The sequence below is a fragment of the Fistularia commersonii genome, chromosome 24, assembly GCF_037954325.1.
Source record: "Fistularia commersonii isolate RoL2024-O1a breed Wild chromosome 24, RoL_Fcom_v1.0, whole genome shotgun sequence".
Taxonomy (NCBI): Eukaryota; Metazoa; Chordata; class Actinopteri; order Syngnathiformes; family Fistulariidae; genus Fistularia; species Fistularia commersonii.
Window position 1 is genome coordinate 7,385,720 of NC_141307.1, and position 12,754 is coordinate 7,398,473.

Consider the following 12,754-nt stretch of genomic DNA (forward strand, 5'->3'; position numbering starts at 1 on the left):
TTTCCTACAAAGGACCAAAAGTCAGTTACAATTGCCAAAGTATTGTGGGAAAGTACTTTGTTCATTATGGACTACCCGCTAGAATATATTCAGACCAAGGTAGAGATTTTGAAAGCCGCCTTATAAAAGAACTCTTATCCATGCTTGGAGTAAGAAAGTCGCGCACCTCACCTTATCATCCGCAAGGTGATGCTCAACCAGAACATTTCAACAGAACACTTCTCTCAATGCTTGGAACGCTTGAAAATGTGCAGAAACAAAACTGGAGTCAACATATCAGTCAGTTAGTACATGCGTATAACTGCACTAAAAATTAGTCCACTGGATATTCCCCATACTACTTAATGTTCGGGCGCAATGCCAGATTGCCTGTTGACCTCTGTTTTGGTATAGCTCTCGACGGTAATTCAGAGACGTCTCACCTACAGTATGTGGACAAAATGAGAAAAGAACTCCAAAAAGCTTACCATTTACCTGCAGAGTGTGCAACCAAGAGCCATCTGAGAAACAAAACCTGTTATGATCAACAAGTAAGAGACCAACCTCTACAAGAAGGAGACCGAGTCCTCGTAAGAAATGTTGGCCTCACTGGGAAACATAAACTACAAGATAGATGGAAATCCACACCCTCTATTGTGATTAAAAAGTTTTCCAACTTACCTGTAGACAGAGTCAAACCCGAACAAGGAACTGGAAGTGTCAAAACTCAACACAGAGACCACCTTCTACAAATTGGTTATCTTGTCAGGATTCCAGATAATTCTGAACAAACTGAAAGAGTCAGAACACCAGTTACCAGGAGACAACATACTCTAAGACATCAAACACATCACCAAAATGATCAGACATCTGACATCTCTTCAAACTCTGAATCTGAGTATGAGTGTGTCTACGAGTGCCCAACCTATGATAAGGTCAGGAAACCACTGTCCATACCAGACCGAACCACCCCAGAGCATACTCCCTTTGAAAATGTCCCCTCATCTGAGAGTGAACCGGAGGTGGAGAAAGTACATTCTGTCAGTTCACAGGAAGAGGAATATCAGTCCTCCAACGAGGACGCAGATACTAATGATACAGCTGAAGACACTGATGTGGAGTTGAGAACTCAAACGAGCCCTAGAAGCAGAAAGTCAAAGCGTGAAGTAAAACCAGTGATCCGCTTGACCTATGATAAACCTGGAACTCAAGCTGGGGAACCTGTGACTATTGTGCACCAGGGCATGGTCATTCACTTGAACCTCAGTGCCAGAGGAAACCCTGATCTTGTGAAACATCCGAAAACATGCCCTTACAGATCTAAGTCTAAACAGTACAGTTAGATGAGGACATCTACACCTTTTAGAAGGGGGAGGATGTAGCCCGTCTAAAATTTCATTACAGACCATACAGGCTAAAATGTAAAGATGTTTTAACATCTAAGTAAAATTAAATAAGACTGAAATGGCTGTAAAACATTTAATATTTCATGTTTAAAATGTGTTCATAAATGGTTAAAAACAAGGTTTAATCTTATCTAAGGTTTTTGTCATTTATTTGGGAATCGTGCTTTTAATCGCCACAAGCTTGTGTGAAACGTACGGCTCAACATGTGCTTTTGTTTGCATCCGAACTTGTTAAGTGTCAATATGGTATTTTCTTGAATTGTATTGGTTGATGTACACTTAGCGTCCAATCCCATGCGTGAGGGCGGGATCTGAATGAGGAAGGCAATAGAACATCTAGGCGCGAGGCATTCGACTGCTGCGTTTGCCGAGGGAAGTTTGTGAAGCTAAGCTGAAAGGAGAATGGTCATAAAACATTGTGGATGCAGAGTCTACGTTGCTGTTATCGACTATTTAACCCTGTGATGAGTGAGTACTCGATGTATATGATTCTTATGCTTAGACGATATGTTTAAGTGCACATATGCGATGCTAATCGAGCGTTAGCATTGTTAGCATTTTACCGCGAGTTAATTTCATACTCTGTATGTAAAGTATATGAGCTTGGAATTGGAGACCTTTGACGCTCAGTGGACCGAGAGGAATTCTCTGGACGTTTCTGCTGAGGCTTAACCGATGAGTTTCACCGAGTGCACTTCGTGATGCCGTGATGCCGAGTCATTGCTAACCCGTTTGCCGAGAGGGAATCGCATGGTGATGGACAACATTTGACTATCCATTGCTTCGACACCAAAAGGATTAGTGAGTACATCAAAGCACATACATTTTATTTTGGGGCTTGTGAACAAGTGAAACGGACATTTTCTGTTTTTCTGGTCCAACGATCCCGAGCATCGAATCAGGCCTGCCACGATTGAACTTTCTGAGAAAAACAGAAAGGACTTTAAGGTTATGGTTTTTGAACTGGACTGAACTTGAAGGGATGTACATGGTTTTTGAATATGTTTATGTAGTTGCAAAGCGACAAAATCTCAAATGAACGCACTACCAATTTTATTTCATTTTTTTTTCTTTTAATTTTGTGAAACTAAACTTTAAATTTGTACTTAAAGTGATCTGTGTTTGTCTTAATTCATATTTTATCCTTAGGAGATGGAAGCACCGCTATAATCAAAAAGCATAGATAAGTTTAAGTTATCAAAAAATTAGGTATTATTGTTTCTCCTGTTTACCATTGAAAATTTCATCTAAGTAACGTTCCCAGGGCCCAAACCATTGTACTATCACTTCAATAACTAAGAGGTTGGGTGCTACACTGCTCTAACCAAAAATCATCAGACACTCTTTACCTTAGGCTACAGCCTAAGGCTAAAGCCTAAGGTAAAGAGGGAGCTATCAAAGGCCATACCAGGACTCGTATGCACGGCGGGACAGTTAATGACAAGAGAAAGAGAAAATTAAATAAAATACACATGGCAAAAGGAAGAGTACTACAGATGCAGTATTTGCGCCGAGAATGCTCATAGAGAAGTACAAAGAAGGCCGGCGGGAGCCGCATTGCCTTTTTGTACACCTTGAAAAGTCATACGACAGGTTGCCAAGAGAGGAGCTCTGGTATCCTATGAGGAAGTCTGGAGCGGCAGAGAAGTGTGTTGCACTGGTGCAGAACATGTATGCTAGCTGGGAGACAGTTGTGCGGTGTGCTGTAAGACGGTACCAGAGAAGTTCAAGGTGGAAGCGGGACTCTGTTGGGGATAGGCCCTGAGCCCCTTCTTGTTCGCAACGGTGACGGACGGCCTGACGGATGAGGGTAGACGTGAATCTCCACGGACCGTGACCTTTGCAGATGCCGTTGTGATCTGTAGTGAGAGCAGAAAACAGGTGGAGGTCAAGATAAGATAAGATAAGACCTCCGTCTCGCCCCGGAGACGGAGGTCCCGGTGGAGGCTGATGTTCTTGCTTTACAAAAAAAAAACATGGCTGATGCATCTTCCGCATCTGCCCGGTCACGTGGTGCACGGCCCCCCGACAGGACGCCAAAGCATCAAAGTAAACCCAGGACTTCAACAACCAGACTCCTAGGAATATGATGAATGAATGGGGAAAAATGAAAGAGAGCCAAGGGTAGAAGCGCTGATTACTGGCGATCGCAAAAGGAGCAGAGACAAGTGTAAAAAGAAGCGAGGAGGGCATCGAAGAGGATGAGGAGTTCAAAGGCAGTAGGTCCTGATGACGTACCGTACAAGTGGAGGCCTGGAAGTGCCTAGGAGAGCCAGCGGTACGGAGGTCAGCGGCTGGATTATTCAACAGCGAGAGACACAAACGGGAGAAAAAGAAATTCAGCACACATGGAGAAATACTGTACGGGGATGAGAAGAAAGGCGGCGAGCGACGGATGGAGGCAGGCGGCGAGACAACGGAAAGTGACCGAAGAAGGTAAGGCGGGGAACTATGACTGAGCGCGTGTCGCGCCGGGCTTCACGGTGACTGCGGTGGGACAGACACAAGGGAATGAGCGGCGTGTGTCCGTGTGTGAAATGTTGGCGCTCTTGAGAGACAGCACCTCCTGCTGTTGACAGAGGGGACGAACATAAAAAAGGCGGAGTCTACGCGGAAGGGCATTTTATAAGCAGCCCTCATCCGTCTTTTCCACCTCCAGTCATTTCCACATCTGTCAGGAGCTCCCTCTATTGCGTTTCCATGATTACAGCCAGTGGCGCCCAAGGCTACTCTAACCAAAAATTATCAGAAACTCTTTACCTAAGGTAAAGGGGGAGCTGCCAAAGGCCATACCAGGACTGGTATGCACGGCGGGACACTTCATGACAAGAGAAAGAGAAAAATAAATAAAATACACATGGAAAAAAAGGACGAGTACCACAGATGCAGTATTTGCGCCCAGAATGCTCATAGACAAGTACAGAGAGGGCCGGCGGGAGCCGCATTGCCTTTTTGTACACCTAGAAAAGGCCTACGACAGGTTGCCAAGAGAGGAGCTCTGGTATCCTATGAGGAAGTCTGGAGCGGCAGAGAAGTGTGTTACACTGGTGCAGGACATGTATGCTAGCTGGGAGACAGTGGTGCGTGCGGTGTGCTGTAAGACGGTACCAGAGAAGTTCAAGGTGGAAGCGGGACTCCGTCGGGGATAGACCCTGAGCCCCTTCTTGTTCGCAATGGTGACGCACGGGCGGGCTGACCGATGAGGGTAGACATGAATCTCCACGGACCGTGACCTTCGCAGATGCCGTTGTGATCTGTAGTGAGAGCAGAAAACAGGTGGAGGTCGAGATAAGATAAGATAAGATAAGATAAGATAAGATAAGAACAACTTTATTAATCCCGAAGGAAACTGTTGTGCCAGAGTTCCAGAAAATATAACAGTAATAAATAATAAAAGGCAGAATTAGAAATCAAAATAAACTATAAACTGTAAAGTGTCTCGGTGAAACTATAGAGAGGTGGGGGTATGCTCTGGAAAGGAGAGGAACGAAAGTTAGTCGCAGCAAGACAGCATACATGTGTGGGGATGAGAGGAACTCGGGTGGAACGGTGAGGCTACAGGGAGTGGAGATCAAGAAGCAGGAGCATTTCAGGGACTTGGACACTCTGGATTGTTTTCTGACCCGATCGTAAATCCACGCTTTCGCGGTGCACCTGCCATGTGCAACGACAACTCCCTGGTTGGGTCACAGCCCGGCCAGGGAGGGTGGGCGCGCGCGACCATAAACAGTGAACCCGGCCTCCAGCGACACAGACTTGCTCTTGAACAGCACGACAGGGGAGAGCGCGGACGCAGTCCCCCACTACCAGAAATTATGCAGTCGAGATTCCCACATTTGGGGAATTCACAGGGGTCAGCACAGCCGCAGTGCAATGGCTGAGCCTCGCCCTGGGTGAACCACCTTCTTGATCATGGTATCTCCCCTGCCAGGTAAGTATGAGTCGCACGCGTCCCGCGCACGGACCGCTTTCACACGCACGCCGTTCTCAGTCGGGGGGGAACCCACGCGGACTCTTCCGGGAGCTCACACACGATCCCTCTCGCGCGCACACACACACACACACACACACACACACACGCACACGCGCACACACGCACACACACACTCCGTCAAAAAAACGTCAACTCTGAGTTCTGACGGGCCGGGACGCCGAAAACGAAACGGACGCTTCAATTTTCACGAAGAAGTCAGAGGACAAGTGGAACACGTTCCGTCCGTCCTCCTGATACCGCAAGGGGTTTCTGCCGCTCTACGACCGGGAGAACTTCCCCCTGAGCCCAGTCTGACACAGTCCATCGGGGGCAATCCATCCGTTTCAAATGCGATCCATTTAAGCTCAGTTCTGGTCCATAGTGGGATTTTATCGGGCTGCACGGGGCGAATGGTAGGGACAGGGTTTCAGGCAGACACGCTCGTGTGTCGCTATCTACCGCTCCCTACCGGCAGAAACAACGGGGACAGTGTCGCTGGTCACGCAGGGCACAGACAAGATCTGGATCCCGTGTGAGTTGGTTACGTATGACGTTGTTGGAGGACACGGCAACCTTGACATCGGACACAAAAGCGGGGGGTGCACCGTTCCCAGAGATACTGCAATACCGGGTCGATGCGCGGAGTGGACGGAGCAAGCCCCTATTCCATCTCCCTGTTCAAAAAATCAATTTAATATTTGGTCCCCGGATAGGGGACGTATCAGATATTAAACTGATAAGAACAGATACTACACTTGATCTTAGCCAAAAGGCCGAGAAGCGTTAACATCGCGCCCTCGCTCGACGCCAGCGCATTCCCCGCACCGTCAGCTTCACTCACGACTTCATACAAGAAACAACATGACTAAAGCATCTTCCGCATCTGCCCGGTCACGTGGTGCACGCCCCCCCGACAGGACGCCGAAGCATCAAAGTAAACCCAGGACATCAACAACCAGACTCTTGGAATCGTGTCCCCTTCAAATCCACCTGGAATGTGGCAAAAAGTCGCCCGTGAGGAGAAAAGACACAGGTGGAAAAGGGACGTTTGCACCGCTCACGATACACTGGGCTGCAAACGGGCGCCATCTTGTGAACCCGTCTGGTTACCGCATCGTTGCGACCAGCTCTCACAGAGACTCGTTGCTCATCGCCGGGAAACACAATTCAAAAAACGTCACGAACACAAGACAACAGTAAAATGGATTTAAATCCACATTTACATTTAATTACATTCATGTTTTCGTCACTACCAGCAGAACAAATTTTAAACACGACGGTAAATCATCTCGTCCCGTGGCGAACACCCACTGGACCCCGGCACCCCAAACAGCCTTCGACGGCCTTGAACGCTAACCCTGCCCCGCACCGGCTAATACCGGCTGTTACGACGACTGCTGGTCCGGACGGAGCCGATGCGCTCGGTTAGACCACCGCTTTATCGTTGTCGTTTGAGTCGCCGACACTCAATTACCGACGCGCTCCGAGGCAAGATGGCGGAAGGCCGCTAGCTAGTCTGTTTGGCTAGCGGAGCGGCTTAGTTAGCCTTACCTCAGCTCACGAAATCTGTGACGTTGTCGAGATTTCTCGGCCGAAAGGCCCTAAATTACCGTCAAAAATCACCGGGAGTTGCTTCGCGGTTGTTATAAACACGGTCAATTCGGTTGTAGGTCGAGAAATCGTCACTATTCTCTGTAAAAGTGAACTTACGTCGCGGGGCTGGACAGCGCTCTTGACCGGAAACACATCGTGGAACCCCGGAGCCTTCAGTGACCGACATAAACGGTCATAAACTCTTCGGTTCAATTCTACTTCGAACTATTTAAATTAATTCTACTTCAAACTATATGAATTAATTCTAATTCTAACCATATGAATTAACTGTACTTTAAATTATGAATTAAGAAAAGAGATGTGGGACCTGTGGAATCCCCTCCGTGGACACTTTCATCCCGAGTCCCGCTTCTCTGAACTCTTATACTGGCATTCTGTGGCTTAACTGATGCCAGACCACCATTGTTGACATGCAGAGGTTTTTAAATGCACTGAATGGAGAGAAGTTCTGACACACTGTTGATGAATCAGGTCCAAGTCCAGTCACCCAGCAGCCCAGGAGTGTCCTTCTGTGCGCCGGTCTGCTCCAAGACCTCCAACATCATCCCCGTCTGCAGGAAAACAAAGAACCACAGGACCCTGGGAACAGATCTCCCATCCTGGCTCTGTAGGAGTGACTGACGTCCTCTGAGCACCTTGTTGTTCTGTCTTACCTGAGATCCAACACCGACCCGCCCTGGACCCCCTGCTGTTCACCTAGAGTGAGCAGGACCAGAGGAGATGCTGTGATAATGAGCACTGTTGTGCAACTTGAAAGTCCTAGAAAGTGACATCTGGACATCTGGAGCTCATCTGAATATAAACCACAGTGGGTAAAAACACAAACACATAAGCTGCACTTGTCTGTAAACTGCAGGTGTTCACATTGTAACGAGATATTTACACATTAACCTTTTTTTTTTTTACTTTTAATTAGATACATACTGTTAACATTTGCAAATATGTCCTGGAAAAGCAGTGCCTGTAACACGGCTGATGGAAAATGTTCGTAATGAATAAAACAAGGAAAAGTTCATCCATTTTTTATCCCCACTTTGTCCCAATCCGAGTCATTTTTGGCTTTGCACATTTGACCCTCTGTTGCTATTCAACTATGAGAGACAGTGCTGGGGTTAAAGAGATTTAATAAATTAACTGGTAAATTCTTCAGTAAAATAAGTATTTGGTTACCAATAAACAAGATATCACAGAGCTCCCACAGACCTGTAACTTCTTTTTTAAGATGCCCCTCTGTTCTCCACACCTTACCTGTATTAATGGCACCTGTTTGAACTGGTTACCAGGATAGAAGACACCTGTCCACAACCTCAAACCGTCACACTCCAAACTCAATCAGGCCAAGACCAAAGAGCTGTCTAAGGACACCATAAACAAAAATGTAAACCGGCACCAGGCTGGGAAGACTGAATCTGGACTAGGAAAGCAGCTTGGTGTGAAGACATCAACTGTGGGAGCAATTATTAGAAGATGGAAGACATACAAGACCACTGATAATCTCCCTCCATCTTGGGCTCCACACAAGAGCTCACCCCGAGGGCTCAAAATGATGAGACGCCCACAGGGGGACCTAGAGAATAAGCTGCAGAGAGCTGGGACCAAAGTAATAAAGGCTACCATCAGTAACACACTACGCTGCCAGGTACTCAAACCCTGAAGTGCCAGATGTGTCCCTCTACTGAGATAGCATGTGTCCCATCGCGTCATCTAAATTTACTGGAGGGCATTTGGATGATCCAAAAGAGGACTATGAATGTCCTATGGTCAGATGAAACCAAAATACAACTTTTTAGTAAAAGCTAAGTGTGTCGTAGCTGGGGGAAGGAATGCTGAATCACATTCAAAATAACACCATTGCCAGTGTGAAGCATTGCTTTGGGGCTGTTTTTCTACAAAGGGACCAAACGACTGATCAGAAAGGCTGAAAGGAAAGAATTAATGCGGCCATGGATTCTGAGATTTGGAGTGAAAATCTCCTTCCATTTGCTGGAGCATTGAAGATGAAACGTGGCTGGGTTTCAGTATGACAATGATCCCAAACACACCGCCCGGGCAATGAAGGAGTGGCTTTGTAGGCAGGATCTACAAGAGGTAAGAGGTCTGCATGGAGGAATGGGCCAAACTACCAGCAACAGTGTGTAAAAACCCTGTGAATACATCAAGGGTAGGCAAACCCTTCAGCCGAAGGGGATATTCAAATCTTTGTACTTTTTAAGACCTTAAAACACTTTATAGCCTTGCCTTTGACACTTTATGGTTTTATTTGTATTTCTTATTCTCCCTCCTTCCGACTATTATTTATTATTGTTATGTTTTACTTGAAACTCTGGCACAATTTCCTTTGGGATAAATAAAGTTGTTCTTATTCTTATTCTTAAACAGGCCACATCTGGCCCATCAAAGATTGGTACAGAATTCATGCTTGATATGTATGATTGGATCAACGAATGTGGGAGCTCAAACTGGAGATTATCAATTTTTGGAGCTACTTCAGAACTCTTGAGAATTTATCCTGAACTGAATGACACGGATTGGCTTTGTTATTTAACATTTACTGTGGACCTACTGACACACATGAATGAGCTGGACGTGAAGATCCAACCGAAAAAATGGTTTGTGAATGAAATGCAAGCAAAGGTCAGAGCCTTCAAAACCAAGTTGGTTTTATTTTCAAAGCAAATATCAAAAGAGTCTGATATGTACTGTTCACAAATACATTTTTTTGTTTTACATGTATCATATTGTCAAATTTTAAAAGTCAATCCGGCCCCTGAGCCAAAAAGTTTGCCCGCCCCTGGAATACCTTATGAAGACTTTTCAGAAAACCTTTGACCTGTCATTGCCAGCAAAAGGTATATCAGAAAGTATTGCAATGAATGTTTATTCCTGACCAACTACTTATTCTCCATCATTATGTCCAAATAAGTTTGTTAAAAATCAGACAATGAGATTTTCTGTCTCTCATCGTTGAAGTATACCAATAATGAAAATGAAAGACCTCCATCATGTTTTTAAGTGGGAGAACTTGCACAATTGTTGGCTGACTAAATACTGTTTTGCCCCACTTTATCTGGATACTGGGCACTGACACCTATTCAAATCAACATTTTAAAATGAGCTGATTTAGACTGTAATGATCATTTTGAGCTTATTTTAATCAAATTGTCAAATATTCAAATACAACATTCAAGTGTTTAGTTTCACCTATGAACAGGGTGATGGCAATCAGCACCAACAACACACTGAAGTCTCACAGCACCTTGACTGGACTGAAAATCAATGTCAAAATTAAGCTATGACAAACAGTGAACCTCTGCGTGAATTCTGTCCTCTTTAAACATATCTTGAACCCCCGGTGCATGTCTTTGCGATAACAAGTCATAACTTCTCACTCCAAACTTACCTGAAACACAATAACAAATAAAATCTTCAAAGGGCACAGAAGAGACCTGCATGTTTTATTCCTCAACCGAGCCAAGGCTTCTTAATCCATCCCCACATCTGTCATCTGGGAGGCCTTCAACCTCTTCCAAGTGCATGAAACCACCACAAACCTGGTCAGAAGCTTCCTCCAGCATTTCTTCTTCTGTAAAATAACCACAGAGTACAAAACATGGTGATCATTGGAAGTGGGCTTCAGGGCAGGCTGCGTCACATCCCCTCTAGCCTTAACCATGGCAATGGAGATGACCATCGGTGCATCTCGGTGGAACGACGGAGGGGAGCTACTGCAGGCTTGACAGCGGCTGCCTCCGATTCGTGCCTCCAAATAATTATTGGAAAAGCCCCCCAGTACAACAGTCAAAGAACATGAAATGACCACCTAGATCCCCACCATCACCTCTACCAAATGCCAGCTGGAGAAGCTTCATTCCAACACTACCTGGGGAAGAAGAAGTTGGAAGCCAACAAGTGTCAAGCATAAGGCCCTGACCCTGGCATTCAAAACCACCTCAGGAACAGGTCCAGCATATCTGAACGAAATGATAAGACCTTATGCTCCCGGCAGAGAGCTGCGTTCCTCTAATACAAACCTACTAGCAGTACCTTTTGCTCGCTCTAAGCGATCTCAGGCAAAACTGTTCTCAGTTCTACTACCTCAGTGGTGGAACAAACTTCCAGAAGCAACAAGACTAGCATCATCTCTCTCAACCTTCAAGAAACAGGTAAAAACTGTTCTCTTTCAGGACTTTTTACTGCGCTGATGCCCCAAGTCAGGTGAGGCAGCAAGTTAGGCTATGCAGTGTGTGTGTGTGTGTGTGTGTACGTATGTGTATGTCTTTGTCAAAAAAAAAACAAAAAAAAAAAGCTCACTAACCCAAGCTTACTGTTCTGTATATTTCATGTGCATCGTGTATTTTGCAGGTGTATTTGCAAGTGTATTTGCAGTCCCTATGTCCTCTATTGTAAGTCGCTTTGGATAACAGGGTCTGCCAAATGCAATGTAATGTAATGTAATGTAATGATTTATGGACGTAGTGAGAGAGGATATGAAGGTAGTTGGTGTGAGAGAGGAGGATAAGAGAATAGAGTTAGATGGAGAAAGTTGACCCGCTGTGGCGACCCCTGAAGGGAAAAGCCAAAAGAAGAAGAAGAAGAAGATCTGGTGAACGAATATGCTGATTAGGAATGACTACACAATATTAAAACCACATATTGTATAAATTCACTCAAATTCAGTCCCAAGAATGGAAGATAAAGCCATTTGGTAAAAAATGTTTATCTTGCCAAGTTGAAGGCATTCTTTAAATCTGGTGTTTGTTGCTGACATATGCTGGATTGGACGGGACTTTGCATTATATATTTTACATTTACTGAAATCCAGCCCTGTGTTTTAAAAGATAGAACCATTTGGTCAAAATTATTTATCTCACCAAGTTGAAGCATCTTGGGAAATGTTTTAAATATCAAGGGAATTCTTTAAAACTGGTGTCTGGTGGTTAAATATGTCGAATTGAACGGGATTCTACACAATGTATGTTGAATTTACAATAATCCAGCCGCAGGTTTAAATGATAAAGCCAGTTGGACATCAAGTATTTATCTCACCAAATTGAAGTCATTTGGAATAAGTTGTAATTATTTTTTCATTCTTTTAAGCTGGTGTCTGGTAATGAAATTTGCTGATAAGGATGTGGTTCTACACAATACAGAATAAACACAATGTATAAATTCACTCAAATCTAGCCATATGAATGAAAGAAATAGCCATTTGGTCAAGAGTGTTTATCTTACCAAGATGAAGATTTTTGGCACAAACTGTAAATAACTTTTGGATTCTTTAAAGCTGGTGTCTGTTGCTGACATATACTGGATAGGATGTGAATCTACACTATATATATTATATTTACTTAAATCCAGCCTCAGGTATAAAATAAAGAGCCAGTTGGACGGTAAGTGTTTATCTCACCAACATGAAGGTTTTTGGCAGAAGCTGTCAATAAATTTGTAATTCATTAAACCTGGTGTCTGGGGATTAAATATGCTGAATTTTATCTGATTCTTCACAACATCAAATCCACACAATGTATAAAATCACTAAAATCCAGTTGCAAGAATGAAAGATAAAGCCATTATTTCCAAAAAAATTATCTCACAATTGAAAGGTTTTGGAACAAGTTGTTAATTACTTTGGAATTCTTTGAGGCTCGTTTCTTTTGTTGAAATATGTTGAAATGGATGTGATTATACACAATCTTAAATCCACACAATGCATAAATTCATTATTATCCAGCCGAAGAATGAAAGATAAAGCCATTTGGTAAAAAAATGTTCATCTTGCCAA

The 12,754-nt window shown here is 44.4% G+C and overlaps 2 non-coding genes across 2 annotated transcripts; both read right to left on the reverse strand.

The window, feature by feature from the left end:
- Positions 1-5,160: 5,160 nt before the first annotated feature.
- LOC147219850 (U1 spliceosomal RNA) lies at positions 5,161-5,324 on the reverse strand. Its single transcript, XR_015108198.1, has one exon. It is a non-coding gene; the product is annotated as a U1 spliceosomal RNA (small nuclear RNA).
- Positions 5,325-5,952: 628 nt separating this feature from the next.
- Positions 5,953-6,143, reverse strand: LOC147219851 (U2 spliceosomal RNA). Its single transcript, XR_015108141.1, has one exon. It is a non-coding gene; the product is annotated as a U2 spliceosomal RNA (small nuclear RNA).
- Positions 6,144-12,754: the final 6,611 nt, after the last annotated feature.